At 39.4% G+C, this 16519-nt stretch overlaps 2 non-coding genes across 2 annotated transcripts; both read right to left on the reverse strand.

The window, feature by feature from the left end:
• Positions 1 to 12595: 12595 nt before the first annotated feature.
• trnap-agg (transfer RNA proline (anticodon AGG)) lies at positions 12596 to 12667 on the reverse strand. Its single transcript has one exon. It is a non-coding gene; the product is annotated as a tRNA-Pro (tRNA).
• Positions 12668 to 12957: 290 nt separating this feature from the next.
• trnap-agg (transfer RNA proline (anticodon AGG)) lies at positions 12958 to 13029 on the reverse strand. The gene has a single exon. It is a non-coding gene; the product is annotated as a tRNA-Pro (tRNA).
• Positions 13030 to 16519: the final 3490 nt, after the last annotated feature.

Raw genomic sequence — 16519 nt, forward strand, 5'->3', positions numbered from 1 at the left:
AGTCTGTCACAGTGGTTGTATCTATCACAGCAGATTACCTGTATAGAGACCAGTCTGTCACAGCGGTTGTATCTATTTTAGTGGATTACCTGTATTAAGACCAGTCTGTCACAGTGGTCCTATATATCACAGCGGATTACCTGTATTAAGACCAGTCTGTCACAGTGGTCCTATATATGACAGTGGATTACCTGTATATAGTCACAGTAATTTCACATGACTGTGGTCAGGGAATGACATGGAACAGTGCTTCCAGGAAGGCTAGAAACAACAAGAGTTTTCAGTTCCCAAGTAGGATATGGAATCATAGGCCCATTTTAAAGCATTGCAGAGTGCATAAATGTCCATTATCCACCTGGATGGTCCATTTCTGGAATGGAGAAACACCAGGCAGAGGAAATCACCTGGAAGCTCTTCAGCTCATTCTCCTGTGTGTATCACACTCTGAAAAGATCCTTCAGTCACTCCAGTCATCCTGCTCTCTCTTATCCCACAAGTGGAAGAAATTCTCTTACATAAATCCATTACAATTTACAATTTAGCATTTGGCAGACGCGTTTAGCCAAAGTTACTTACAATCAGTGCATCACATTAAATGTTCCCAAACCCACTGCCCCGTAATTCTTTTTTTTATGTATTATGAATCATGAATTTGATTATACAAAAACAAAACAAAACAAAGCCCAGACATATATGTCCCTACGAATTTACATAGTCGAATCTGATTTGTCAAATCTTGCCTCTAGTCGACTGATCGTCCAAATTTTTTTTTTTCCCCCTCATTGATCTGTATACTCATTTGAGACATTGGCTTCAATTTCTCCCACGCCAGACAAATGAGCCCACGCCTAGTTAAACAATTTGTCTGCCTGTTGCTTCCTGCCAGCTGCCTCGTCATCTGACGCGTTCAATTTCAAAACGATGGCAGCTCTCCAGGTAATAGTCCACATACCACACGGATCTTCCCACTGTCGGTGATGAGACTGAGGGGACAGGAGTGCGGTATGGCAGCTTTTATTAGCTTTATTTTCTTTCCCAAGAGGAACTATGGAAGACCTAAGATCCCATCGGTTTACGGGTAATTCATGGTCCATTGTGGTCTGGAAAACTTTAGCGTTCAGTACTTGGCATCTAGAATTTTTTTTTTTTTTTTGGTAAAAATGCATTGCGATGGTTTATTTCTCCATTCTGTAGAAACACATCCTGATAATGACTATGATGATTTTGTTAAAGAATATATATATATATATATATATATATTTCACTCTAATATTAAGAGGAAATCATCGTTTTTTGTTGTGGAAATGACTGTTGTCATATTTCTTTTAAAATCTCATGATATGTTAGCCTGTTAAGTCAATTTTAGAGTTAGCATTAAATATACACGCAAAAAACCCCAATATTAACAGAAATTTGGCCAGTTGTTTTAACATTCATATGGAATATGAGCTGTTTAGAGATAACACCCAATAAACATATTCCCCATTTAACTCATATTTACCTTGATTTTTCCTCTTACCCCCTCTAGAGGTCACTCTTTCCTCCAGCCACATGTTCCCCTGTTGAGTGGCTGTTGCTATGGTTACCAAGTATACAAACCCTAAAACATGATCCCAGAATTCTGTTTTGTACAGTGTGGTGGAAATGACAGTGAACCCAAGGGTCAGGTGTTCTTTTTATGAAAAATAAAAGAAAATGTGAAGAAATATTACTATACGTAGTATATTTCATTAAAATAGGCATTAATGTCTAATGTGTATTTGAACTCCACATTATTTAAATATTAAATTCAAAATTAAGCAGGATTGAAGGCAATATAGTAAAAACCATACATAGAAGGCCTCTTATCACATAGTAAAATGAATGACTGAGCTATTATTTATTTATTAGAAGTTCCTCTTGGTGTGAAGTAAGTGTGACAAAAGTAAAAATGTAGAAATGTTCTTTTGTTTTTCTTATTACTGTCAGGGACACAAAAATGACCATAGTTGAAGAATCACCCTTACATTTTAATTTTCTTGTGATAACATGTTATTTTTCTCAAGATCACGAAATAACAAAACTTTGTTTTCCCGTGATAATGACATAATTAATTCTTTATCACAGGAAGACAGTTGTTTTCTTGAGATTTGAATTAATAAAGAGGCCCACAACCTGTTTCCTCTGTTCTTTTGTTAAACAGAGCACACAGTCTGGTTAACACTGTGTCTTAAGCATGTGTTTCTTTAGCACATGGTCATTGTGGAATGTTGTGGACCTGTAGAATAACTGGACAATGTGAAGAACTGACAGACATTGTAAGACTTGGTGAAGGTGATTTATAATCAGTAAATGCAGCTATACATGGTTATAAATCAAGTTTTCAAGCATTAATGACATCTCTGCAGAGTCACGGCAATCATGACAACAATTTTAGAAAAAAAAGTTGAAGTAAAAGAGAGAACTCTCAACAACAACAACAACAACAACAACAACAACAACAGCTGAGAACTACAACCTCAACAACAAAACATCTTTAACTTTGTTAGAACTAATATATGAATTAAAAATAAAACATGAAAATGCAGATATTAATGCATATAAATACCATTATTCTTATTTCTTTTTTTTGTCCCACCCAAAACCAAAAATTGTGAAACGTTCATGAGAAGAAAATGTGTTGACTTAAATTTGTCTAATTGTGCGTTGATATTTTCTTCTCACAAATATATTTAATTTTGTCGTCACATGATACATCATTCCAAGCGTCAGGTCTGTCAAGAACAACACAGTCCTCGTTTCCTGACTGTCCACTGTTATTAGGCTCCCCTTTAACCCAGTACCTGAAATAACACAGAGACTCAATCTGTTTAATGTGTTTCTCATACAGAACAATAGACTGAGTGTTAATAAACAATAACTGTCTCATGACCAGAGTTAAATTCAGTGATCTCTTACCCAGTGTTCAGTGCTGTACCATCCACCCATTTCCACACTGCCTCTGTGTTTATGTCAGTCAGACCAATCCAAAGGCCTGACTGACTCATCTTCCACAGACTATTAACAAACTCCTGATGATGATGCACAAAATGAACAATTAGTTATCCAGGTAGAGCAGTGTGTCTGAGAATGCATGAGACTACACACACACACACAGGAATGCTGCCCACTGCCCCTGCATTTGGTGTGTGTGGACACTACTGGTGTGTTGGATGGGTTAAATGCAGAGGACCAATTCACTGTTCAGTGTGTGTGTGCAATCACCGAAACCTAACTTAACTATAGCAAGCTTGTTTTTTTTCATGGACTGTTAAAATTTGTACCAACACAGACTTTGTTAACAGTTTGAAATAAGATTATATTTATGTAGTTCTCTCTTTAGTCTGCTCTCTCCCTCTCTCTCTCTCTCTTTCTCTCTCTCGCACTCTCTTATGCCTTCTCATCTGCATCCATCTATGAGCATTCATCTTCTCGTGGTTGCTGAAATAATTGACTTACAATTTACAATTTACAGTTTGGCATTTGGCAGACGCTTTTAGCCAAAGCTACTTACAATCAGTGCATCGGTCGGATCCCTAATACCTCATAAGCAGACAGCTCATAAGACTGAGCGTCAATTTACTCCTTTGTATTGCGCCCCTGGAAATCTTTGACAAATGTAGAGACAAGACAAGGGTTTTTTTTTTCTTTTTTTTTATGTTTAATGAGGTTAGGCATTGGGGGATAGGTAGGTTCTGAAGAGGTGGGTTTTCAGTTTCTTGCGGAAGATGGTAAGGGATTCCGCAGTCCTAACATTATCCATTATTTGGTTAACTAATCATCACTCACATTTGTTCTGTGTAATCAAGCCACTATGACACTCCTGTTTGCCCTGATTATTGTTGAGTCTTTGCCTGTGTGTTGGATAATGTCTTGGATAATGAGTGATCTAGTCCTCTGAGACCTGAGTTCACTTTAATAAACCACTACTGCATCCAGGCCCATTTTCTAACTGTGATAGACTCTCTCTCTCTCTCTCTCTCTCTCTCTCTTCCTCACACAAACACACACACACACACACACACACACACACACCTGCTCCTTTCTGTTGTTTATTATCACCAAATCTGCTCCTCTCTTTCTACAGTCCTGTCTGCTCTCACTCCAGCTCTTTGTTTCAGTAGAGATGTAGTACAGACTGGAACTGAAGTAAAACCATCCCTGCAGAATGTCTTTATCTGTAAACAGAATAAGTAGAAAAAAAACTGAGAGCAACTTACATGTATTAACTCAAACACTCACTTGTGTATGTGCATACGAACACACATACACACACGCATACACACATTTATCACATATTTATAGTAGATATAACCAATGCAAGACTCCCAGAGAAAATATCTCAGAGATGCAGCTACGAATGTCACAAATGTCTGAATTCATATAAAATATTGTATGTGGAACTTCAGGATATTTTTACACATGCATTAATGAAAGGGTCCCTTATTTACAGAAATTCTCAGGTGTTTGTAAACATAAACATCTCGGAATATGAGGACCAAACAAAAGATTGTGCTGAAAAATCTAAACAACTAACAAAAAATGTCAATTTACTGAAGCATATACATAGGAATGTGATTTTACTAAAACATGCACATAAAATTTTTCACTCACCCAAATCAGAAAGTCTACGCTGGTATCCACTCAGCTTTCTCTGTAACTCATCTCTCTTCTTATTCAAGCTGTCTAAACTGGTCTGTAACTGGTTTTTCTGTTTAAGCAGGTCGTTATGTCTGTTCTGTAAATCCTCTCTCCCTGTAGCTGTTTTTTGATTATCAGATTGTAACTGGTCTCTCTCTGTTATCAGTTTGTTGTAACGGCTTTGTAGAAGGTCTCTCTGTATAGTCAAGTTGTTGTAACTGGCTTTTATCTGATCACTTTCTTCAGTCAAATTTCTAAAAAATTTTTGTGACTGTTCATACTTTAAAATAAACAAGACACTCAGCACTATGATGACAGTCAGCAGGAGAACACACAGCAGCCCCAGACACAGTCAGTCTGTAGCATCTGTCACTACCTGAGGAGGACAAACAGACACAGAGACAGACTTTCTCATCACATCTTGTACATCTTCTGACTGAAGGACACAACTAAATGTGATTCTTTCTGTTAATGTCACACTTTTACTAGACCGAAATTCTCTCTCTCTCTCTCTCTCTCTCTCTCTATCTCTCATATACATAATCACATGCAATCACACACATTATGTATCAGTTCTACTCCTCACTTTTATTGCATTATATATTTATTTTGTTATATAAATCAAGGTTTCCTCATGTTTGTACAGTAAACCTTCTTTCATGTGATTCACCCAATCTCCAGTTTTACTGTAGGGATTAATTTCAGTCTTTGTCTGATAAAATATCCACTACTATGGTATTATTGGTCATCAAGCAGCACAGATCTGTCTGTCCTCATTCACTGCCTAAATATTTTATCTATTTGTTTGTTTATCTGTGTATTGCATTTTTGAGGACGTTTGTCAGAGAAAAAGTTGTCAGAGAATGGCGACGTGATCAGAGAATACTTTGTGTCTTACTGTTTCTCTTTTTACTGTTTTTCAGCTGGAGACAAAGTGAATTTGGCTGCTAATCTGTGGGGGAAATAATTTGGTAATAGACAATTTACAACATATATAGAAATATACACTCGTCCTGTGTAAGAAATATGTGTGTGTTGAGTTGCTGGGTTTCTTCTAGTGGAGGTGTCGTCTCTCTGTGTGTCGGTGTCTGTTGTTCTCACAACATCTACACTCATAAATATTCACCATCATCTCCACTCTCCCTCCTCTGTCCAGTTCACTTCCAGTTCACTCAGTACTGTTTACATTATCATAAATATTCACAGACATCTCCATTCTCTAACACACACTATCACACTGAATTGGTGCTATTGTCCCTGTATGTTTGAGTCAGTCTGTATGTCTGCACATTTGTCTTTGTGTTGCATGTGACTGACTCTTTGAGAGGTGTGATAAACGTTAACCACAGAAAGTCTAGCTGCCCATCACCTCACTCTGGCAGAATGTGCTCTTGTTCAAAAGGTCAGTTCTTTTCCACAAGCTGCTCTTAAAAGGACAAAGGACTGAGTTTGGTGTTTCAATTTAAGTATGAATGAACATGTGTTTATTTAGCGTGTGTGTATATGTGTTTGTGAATGTGTGCGCAAATGTGTTTGTGTTATAATTTCATGTTCTTATTTTCAGATTAAACTCGCAAGGGATATATTCATTCATTTTTGTTGTGTGTGACATTCTACAGTGGCAGAAAACTGCAAATGTCAGCATCAGACTCATTACGATATAAACACATCAGTGTAGATTTGTGGGACTACATTACCCATATCCGCCCTCTAATGTCCTTCATAATTGTCTAAATAAGATATTTAGCACCACCTAATTTAACAAAAACCTTCAGTGTAAGTGCAGTGTGACTTCCTTATTAGGACAGACACATTCCTCAGAAATGCAAAACTTATGCTTATAACGTTATCCATTGTCCAGACTCTGCAAAGTGTTCAATCCAATAATTAAATCCAATCCTGACACACATGCACACACAGACATGCCCCCCCCACCCCAGGGCAACTGTATAAGCATTGTGTATACACACAAAACATATTTACACTCATCCTGTGTAAGAAGTACCTGTGTGTTGAGTTGCTGAGTTTCTCTTAACGGAGGTGTCGTCTCTCTGTGTGTCGGTGTCTGTTGTTCTCACAGCATCTGCACTCTCATAAATATTCACCATCATCTCCACTCTCTCTACTCTGTCCAGTTCACTTCTTCCAATATAGTTTACATTATGATAAATACACACAGTCATCTCCATTCTCTAATTCTCTAACACACACTATTACACTGAGTTAAAGCTGTAGTCTCTGTATGTCAGCGCTTTCTATGTGCATCTGAACTTCTGTGTTTCTGTTGCATGAAACTGACTCTTAAAGAGGTGAGAAAAACATTAGTCACAGGAAGTCCAGCCCATCATGTCAGATGTCACTCTGAGAGAGCTCTTGATGTGCTCTTATTGTTGAAAAGTCAGTTCTTTTCTTCAGACTGCTATTGAAAGCACTACACTCAGTTTACAGCATCAGTATTAGAATATGTTTGTTTTGTGTGTGTGTGTGTGTGTGCGCGCGCGTGCGTGCACGTAAATATGTGTGTGTGTCAGAATTTCACGTAGTTATTGTCAGGTGAAACACAAAATTGACTTATTCATGGTTTTACTTTGTGACATTCTGCAGTAGTAGACAGCTGTAAGTGTCAGCATCAGAGTTACATTCAGTGATCAGTGCTGTACTGTCCACCCATTTCTTTAAGGGGGGGGGGGGGGTTAACACAAAAAAAAACCACAAAAAAGCTGAAACTGAATGAAACACACAATGGCTGTAACTGATGAGTGATCTTTGAAACTAAAGATTAAAATGTTCACTCACCCAGTTCAGATAACACATTTTGACACTCCTCTCTCTCTCTCAACAACTGGTCTCGCTCTGCAGTCAGGTTGTTGTAATTGATTTCCAACTGGTCTCTCCCTCTCTGGTCAGATTTTTGAAAATACTTTGTAACTGGTCTCTCTCTGTGCTTAGGTTATTGTATCTGGTTTGTAACTGGTTTCTCCCCACATTACACCAGACACACAGCGATATGATGACAGCCAGCAGGGGAACACACAGCAGCCCCAGACACACTGCAGTCAGTCTGTAGCATCTGTCACTTCCTGAGGAGACAAGCAGACAGACATTTTGTCACTACATCTAGCAAGTCTTCTCATTAAATGAGATTCATTAATGATACTGTAGATAATCACACTTTCACAAGCCTTTAACTCACTCTCTCTCTCTCTCATACACACAAACACACCAAATCACACACATTATGTACTGGTTCTATTCTTATCTAAACTCTTTCATGGCAGAAAGGCCGAATTCTTCCAATGGAACCCTGAGGATAATAACTTGGGTGATGTTTGACATAAAACAAGGTTTCCTCATTCTTTTAAGGTAACTTTCTTTCATGTACTTCACCCAGTTTCCTTATGGTTTTGTATAGTAAATATCCCCTACTGTGTTACTAATAGTAAATGAGTGGAACCAAATACAGCTGTTCTCATTCGCCATTAAAATGTTTTATCTATTAATTTACTTCTTGCAATTTTTCAACTGGAGACAAAATGAATATGGCTGCTATCAAATCAGGTTTGGTATCACATTTGTATCAGAAAGTTTATCCAGTGAATACAAATATACACTCATCCTGTGTAAGAAGTACCTGTGTGTTGAGTTGCTGGGTGGTTTTTTTTAGTGGAGGTGTCGTCTCTCTGTGTGTTGGTGTCTGTTGTTCTCACAGCATCTACACTCTCATAAATATTCACCATCATCTCCACTCTCTCTCCTCTGTCCAGTTCACTTCTTCCAATATAGTTTACATTATGATAAATACACACAGTCATCTCCATTCTCTAATTCTCTAACACACACGGTTACACTGAGTTAAAGCTGTAGTCCCTGTATGTTTGAGTCAGTCTGTATGTCTGCACTTCTGTCTTTGTGTTGCATGCAACTGACTCTTTCAGAGGCGTGAAAACCTTTGACCACAGGAAGTCTACCTGCACATCATCTCACTCTGACAGAATGTGCACTTAGTGTTCAAAGGTCAGTTCTTTTCCACAAGCTGATCTTTACAGCATAAAGTACTGAGTTTAGCGTTGCAGATTTGTGCATGTGTTTGTTAAGCATGTGTGTGTGTGTGTGTGGCTCTGTGTGTGCACACATGTGTGTAAACTGCTCTATAATTTCATGTTATTATTTTCTGCCAGTGTTGTTTTCATCCTCAAATCTGACATCCTTGTTCTTCAATACACGATTATGCTGAGTTACAACCATTGATATGACTCTGTTTTGTACTGAGTTGGTTTCTTATGCTTCTCTGTGAGTCTTACTGCCACTAAGCTGCTTTATATTCACTTTTTCACTGGCAGAGAGGAAACCACAAAACTAAAAAAAAAACAAAACATGTGAGGCATCTAGCTGAGAATGAGTTTAAATATGAACATATGTGTGAACTGAATGTCCAACTGAAACTGTCATTGGTGTAAAGACTGACCCCTTAATTGATTCTTTTCAAGTGTCTTTGACCCTGTCACCAGTTTCCTTTCTCATTGTGTCTGTCAGCGTCTCTTTCTCTCTCCTACTTTCTATCCACTTCTGTTTTTGAGTTTTTCAGTCCAACTTTCAGAATTCACGCTCTTAGCATTCAAAGGTTCTTTGTCACAAGCTGCTCTTTAAAGCACCCAGTTTCGTATTTCAGTGTACATATGTGTGTTTGTGTGCACATGTTGGTATTATAATTTCATGTCCTTATTTTCAGATGAAACAAACAAATGTAATATTCAGTCATTGGTTTTGTTTGTGACATTCTGCATTAGCAGAGACTGTAAGTATTAGTATCAGACTCATTACTGCCTCGGAAGTTGATTTGGATAAAATCAGCACGTCAGTGTAGATTCTTAAGACTACATTACCCATAACCCCCCTACAATGATCTTAACAGAAACTTAAATAACATGTCACTTCCTGTAACACATGAAAACCTGAACACTCTTGTGTGTGGGTGTACACGGTACACGCACGCGCACACACACACACACACACACACACACACATATATAGAGATGGAGAGAGGGATAGATAGATAGATAGACAGATAGATAGATAGATAGATAGATAGATAGATAGATAGATAGATCACCACACATATGCATACCTAAACACACACTCACCAAATTGTCATGACCCAAGTTCACAAGTTCTCACTATCCCCCTCTGGTGGGCATATAGAGTTACAATTTCATTGTTTAGTCACTGCCTTGTTCCCTTGGGTGCAATCAGTTAATTATTCAGTCAGTGTGTTCACCTGTTTCAGTAGATCAAGCACTGTTTTCTGTCAGTGTAAATACCTTTGTTTCTTTGTGAAGTCTTGGTTCCATCTGACCTTACGTTGATATATTTAAGTACGATTTGAACGTTCTGTCATAAAGCTTAGCTCACATGGAAGTCGGCTAACACCTCTCTGTCAGCACAGCAGACTGGAAAATTGTATCACATCAGACATATTGTAGCCAGCAAAGTCAACACATTAAATACCTGTAAGCTAAAGTTAGATAATGCAATTCAAGTTTTTCATTCTTTCCAATGGACAAAATTGAATCACATCCTGTTGCTATTTATAGCCATCTTCAAAAGACTGAACAATTAAATAAGTTTACTTTGACACAGCGCCTGCCATACACAAACACTGCTATATTTTAACACGAGTTACGCGTTGCACTACAACTGGCTACCTCAAGTGGTTCACTTCTCTCAAATGGTTGAGTATTCTTAAGAAGCTAACGTAAAACGAAACGCAAAACTGATACGCGGGCCGAATCTCTTGACAAATCTAAAACAATCAGGGGGCCGCACGATGTGGCCGGTACTTTGAGACCCCTGGGATAGAACAGGAGAAATCTAACAGTCTGGTGTTCTGCAAGTTTTGCAAGGATGCCCCCATGACATTCGCAGGCTCCTCTCTCTTTGTCTCTGGAAACCCGCATATGAGGCGCAATGCGGTAGTAAAACACAACGCGCCCCTGCGGCATTCACGCCGCGGGGACGTGTTCATTAACCGGTCATGGCCCAACATAACAAAACACAAAAAGAAACATGAAACACGAACATAAAAATACGATGAACTGAAAATAAAGTACTATTCTTTGAAATCCTGTTTCCTGTCAATTTTGTTTCAGACATTCTTAATCTTTCCGGTTGGTGCACTGGTGTGTTTAATTGCATGATAGTGATGCATTATGTTTAATTCTATAAAAATAAAACTGACCGGGCGCTCAGATTTTTGCCTGTTCTCCTAAATTTTTGAACTTGGGCACACAAGTGCTCCTTGGGGAAAAAAAGCAAGAGTAGAGCCCTGTATACAAGTATGATAACTTTCATGTAGTGTTCTACAGTCACTTAACCAGAACACCCTGCAAGCTTTTACCTCTGACTTGTTGTCGGGGGAGAGAGCGTTCTTGGTATTCAAAGGAACAAACTTATTTCTCGGTGTTGTGTGAAACATGTCTTACCTTTTGGTGATTAAATTTAACAGTGAGGCAAGGAGGCGCAGGAGAAAGACTGCACTGATGAGAAGGACAGTAATTGCTTTACTTGTACAGCAGGAGCTTGGTGTAAGTACAATACAGAAATTTTAGCAGCAAAATAGTACAAATTTGCCCAGTACAAATTTGCTGAATCCAATCCAGATGTGGGCCACATCTGTTGCCAAAAAGCCTTGCTAGCTGTACAAGAACAGGCTGTTTTTAGACTGTAAGCAGAGGATTTATAACAGCATGTTAATATTTAATGTTACTTCAAACCAAACAGAATGAAAAATCATGCTATATCAAGACTAGCCCAAAAAAAACCAAAACAAAAAAAAACAACAACATGTGATGTTATCATGTGACTTAACATTCTCCAGGGACCAAGTTAGGTGGCTTTAGCTGATACACCAGCTAACAAACTTACGTCTGTCATGGTAAGTGCTGCAGTTGTCAACATACGTCTCATGCGGATCCCTTGCCTTTGTCATCTCCACTGCTCATTCAGTTGGTGAGAAATAAGAAAATATGGAGATCCAAACAGTGCTAAAAATTCTTTGTTGTCCATTACTTCTTCAAATCTTTAGTGCTGTTTAGTAATGTTTCTGTTAGCTAACAAGCTAGGAGATGCTAGCTATAGGGAGACCATTCAGCATGAGAGATCAGAGGATTGAAGTGCATGAGGAGATTAACAACAACCAACAAAAAGATAAAAAGGCTGAAATACATTTCCCACAATCCACAGAAGTTTGATCATATTTATTTCAAAAGTATCTACAGGGTTCGTACGGTCATGAAAAACCTGGAAAAGTCATGGAATTTGAAAATAGCAATTTCCAAGCCTGGAGAAGTTTTGGAAAAATAAATAAACCCAGAACGTTTTGGAAAAGTCTGGGGAAATTTGCTTCACAGATAGGTGTTTAATAGAATATAGGTGGTTCAGTGGGGCTGTATCGAATGCCACTTCTTGCTAATCGAATTTTAGCCAAGCTTTTTTGAACGAAGCTTCAAATGTCTCTGACGTGACGTCATTGTTTCGGCCTGATGTTTCGGAATACTTGACTCAACTCAGTAATATGAAAAAAGAGATGATGAATATGAGGAACTACAAGTCACACTTTTTAAAAATGTAACACTCTTTAATAGACATTACTTACATCATCTGATCCAGAGCTCGCTGTCTTTGCTGTGTCGATGGTTGGCATTCCTTCCATAGTTGAGGATACCTAAACATTCAATTTACAATTTGGTATTTAGCAGACGCTTTTAGCCAAAGCGACTTACTGTAAGTGCACCAGTCAGATCCTATTGCCTCATAAACAGAGATCACAATAAGGCTGTACATTAATTACCCTCCGTATTACGCTCCTGGAATTCTGTGACAGTAAACGATAAACACGCTGCCAACCTCGGATTCCCTCAAAAGTTTAGACCAATTAAAGGGGCTCGTCTGGGAGTTGAACCCGGGACCTCTCACACCCTAAGCGAGAATCATACCCCTAGACCAACGAGCCATGAAACGCGGTTTTCCGAAGGGTGCAATTTTGGTGGCCCTGGCAGAAGGGGATGAAATTCTAAGACACTGACAACCTCGGTTTCCCGAGAAAGACAAGTTCAGGCCAATTAAAGGGGCTCGTCTGAGATTTGAACCCAAGACCTCTCGCCACCAAAGCGAGAACCGTACTCCTAGACCAACAAGCCATGAACTGCACGGTTCTGAAGGTTGAAATTTCAGCAGCCCTGGCAGAAGCAGGTGAAATTTTGAGGCAGTTTCCCACAAAAGACAAGTTCAGGCCAATTAAAGGGGCTCGTCCGGGAGTTGAACCCGGGACCTCTCACACCCTAACCGAGAATCATACCCCTAGACCAACGAGCCATGAAACATGTCCTTCCGAGGATTGAAATTTCGACGGCCTTGGTAGAAGGGGAAGAAATTCTAAGACACTGCCAACCTCGGTTTCCCGAGAAAGACAAGTTCAGGCCAATTAAAGGGAGGTTTGAACCCGAGACCGCTCACCACCAAAGCGAGAACCATACTCATAGACCAACGAGCCACCAATTGTTCTGAAGATTGAAATTTTGGCAGCCCTGCCAGAAGCAGATGAAATTTTGAGGTGGTTTCCCACGAAAGACAAATTCAGGACCTCTCGTACCCTAATCACGAATCATACCCCTAGACCAACAACCACAACTTTCCAAAGGCTGACATTTCAGCGGCCCTGGCAGAAGCAGTCGAAATTTTGAGGCACTGCCAATCTCGGTTTCCCAAGAAATACAAGTTTAGGCCAATTAAAGGGGCTCGTCCGGGAGTTGATTCTGGGACCTCTCGCATCCAAAGCAAGAATCTACCCCTAGACCAACGAGCCACGAAACACACTTCGCCGACGGTTGAAATTTGGCCCTGGCAGAAGCAGACAGAATTTTGAGATGCTGCCAACCTCGGTTTCCCGAGAAAGACAAGTTCAGGCCAATTAAAGGGGCTTGTCCCCCAGTGTCCCCCAAAGAGGTACAAAATCTCTCAAAAGCACGCTACAATGCTTTTAAATCTGGTGACACAACAGCATACAATGTTGCCAGATCAAACCTAAAAATAGGCATAAAAAAGGCTAAGGATATCCATATACAGCGTGTAGAGGACCACTTCAACAGCGCTGACACCAGGAGCATGTAGCAAGTCATCAGGGCTATCACTGACTACAAGGGCAACGCTGTCTGCCCGCACAGTGACGTCACACTGTCCAACAAGCTCAACGCATTCTTCGCTCGCTTTGAAACCGGCAATAATGTGACAAGTGCAAGAATCCTGGCCCCGGCCACAGAGGATGAACAGGTTTTCACTATGAATTTGATGAACAGCGCACGCTGTGGAGGGTCAACCCACGTAAAGCTGCAGGCCCAGACGGAGTTCCAGGACGGGTGCTTAAGGACTTGTGCTGATCAGCCAGCTGAGGTATTCACAAGAATCTTCAACCTTTCTCTACCTCTGAAGTCAGCCATCATAGTGCCAGTGCTGTATAAAACAAACATCAGCACTCTGAACGATTATCGCTCGGTTGCCCTCACACCAACGATAATGAAGTGCTTTGAAAGGTTGGTCCTCCTCGCCACATCAAAGCCATCATCCATGCTTCTCTGGACCCACACCAGTTCGCTTACAGAAGTAAAGTTAAAGTATCCCTCCTGAAAGATATTTAAGTAAGACTAAAATAGTCACCCATTTACAATTTACAAAGTCAGTCAGTTTAACTCTACTTAGAGTACTTTTTTTAGTAAGAGTACTTCTACTTGTACTTTATACAGCCCTGTTTGTGTGTATGTATGACATGAAGTGAGTAAAAAGTGAATGAAAAAATGCATTAAACAAAGACTCTCCATCAAAAACACTTTATTTAAAAGAATGCAAAAATATGTTTGGACATTGTGCTAAACGTTTCCCCAGCCAAAAAACCCCCAAAAAACATCACAGCCAAACAAAAGATTTAGTGAGTATATATCTCCAAAGTTAAAAGTTAAATTGAAAATATGTCCACTTCAGCAATACACTAAAACTGATCATTTACATTTGTTTAAACAAGCTTTAACACATTAGGACATTATTTCATCAAAGTGCACTTCAGCAGAGTACAATAAAGCACAGTTTAAATGTGCTTAGGTAACCATTATAACGAAGTTCCATTTAAAAGATCACCTCAGTGTGTCAAAAATACAGTTAATGTAATCCAGAACAGTGTGAAATGTAGTAATTTAAAACATACTTTTTGACAACATATTGAAGTATACTTAAAGCGCATGTAATTAAAATACATTCAATCAAAAACACACTCTTCAGATACTACTCTTATTACTCTTCAGATACTTCAAATATAGTACTAACACATTTAAGTATACTTCTTTTTCACAAGGGTATCCACTACTGTCCTGAGAAAAGACAGCAAACTCAATCCAACCAGGACAGGAGAAGAAGAGGGAGACACAGATTGTAAAGGAGGGCGGCCCCTTTAACTGAGGGCGGCCCCTTCCCTGTCCATGCAAAGCCATACGGACGATCAGCCAATCAGAGCACAGCGTACAACAGCAAGACGAAAGGGGAGAAAACAAGTTAGAGCAGGACACCAAATGGCAATCGTGAGAAGCCATTAAATTACCCTTGTGTAGTTAGTAAAGTGTTACACCTTTTCCTGTGTGCGTTCATGACTTTAAAGTAAGTACATTTGCTTACGAAGTTCTCTGTTACCGTGTGCTGTAAGCTTGTGTCGTTGTTACCCATGTTACTTCTCACTTACTACCGAGTACAGCGGGGATAGCCTCCCGAAGTTGTTTTCAGTTAGCGTAATTGTTTAGATGTTGTTACGCTTAGAGTAATATTTTCAGACATCCACCATAATCAGTAATGTTGAGAAATGAATATTATAACGCGTAGAGACGATTAATACGCATAAACTCTACTCTACGTGAATGTAAATATGTCCCGGTGTGTAGTATGCAAGCTTACGCTGTGTAACTGTATTGCGCCCCGTCTTGTATAGAAGTACGTCAGTTATGCCATTTCTGATTGCACGATTGTACATATCATAACCCTGTGTAGTTTGCTGTGTTGCTTGCCCAATGTTATGTGTCTGTATAGTGACAAAGTTATAATTGTATAATGCTGTATGTTCTGTCCTTGCCGGACGTAAGATTAACTGAAGGTATCCAGCTAGACAGACAGCGAACATGCGAGGGTAGATTCAAACTTCCTCTTTATTTTTTTTGTAAAACTGAAATAAACAGAAAATGATACAATCAGTTTCTTTCTTGGTAACAAACAACGCAGACAAGTTATATTGTCTCAGCGAAACAAAGTATATCTTACGCCTGACAGCGCAGCCTACCATCTACCATATAAACAGTAGCACAATTGCTAACATCATTAGCCTAGTAACGGAATTTTTGTAACCTTCGAAACCAACTATACAAACCAGCAACTTGTTGTATTCACATCAGAAACATTTCAAAACATAAAATGTCAAACTGTCAACACAGGATGACTACTTACAAACATATGTGGGCCAAAACTCCACCGAGTGAAGAAATCGCTTGTACCTCACAGACAAGTGGTTCGTTACTAAATTGAAGTCACATGACCACGAGCTTAACAAACAAAACTGCAGCCATAAGAGGGCGCCAAACCTATTATTTACATGAAATTAAAGCGTTACCAACACACTCCCCGCCTGGTATAATTAATTTTATACCACTCTTTTCTCTTATCAGTCTTTCTTGACAGGTTCCTTGCGGAGCAGGAGGACGAGCTGCGACACTGGACGTAAGTACACCCGTGGAGCTCCTTGCTTCACAACTCTAACCTCCACTTTTCTGATTCTTTT

Source organism: Chanos chanos, chromosome 11, assembly GCF_902362185.1.
Source record: "Chanos chanos chromosome 11, fChaCha1.1, whole genome shotgun sequence".
Taxonomy (NCBI): Eukaryota; Metazoa; Chordata; class Actinopteri; order Gonorynchiformes; family Chanidae; genus Chanos; species Chanos chanos.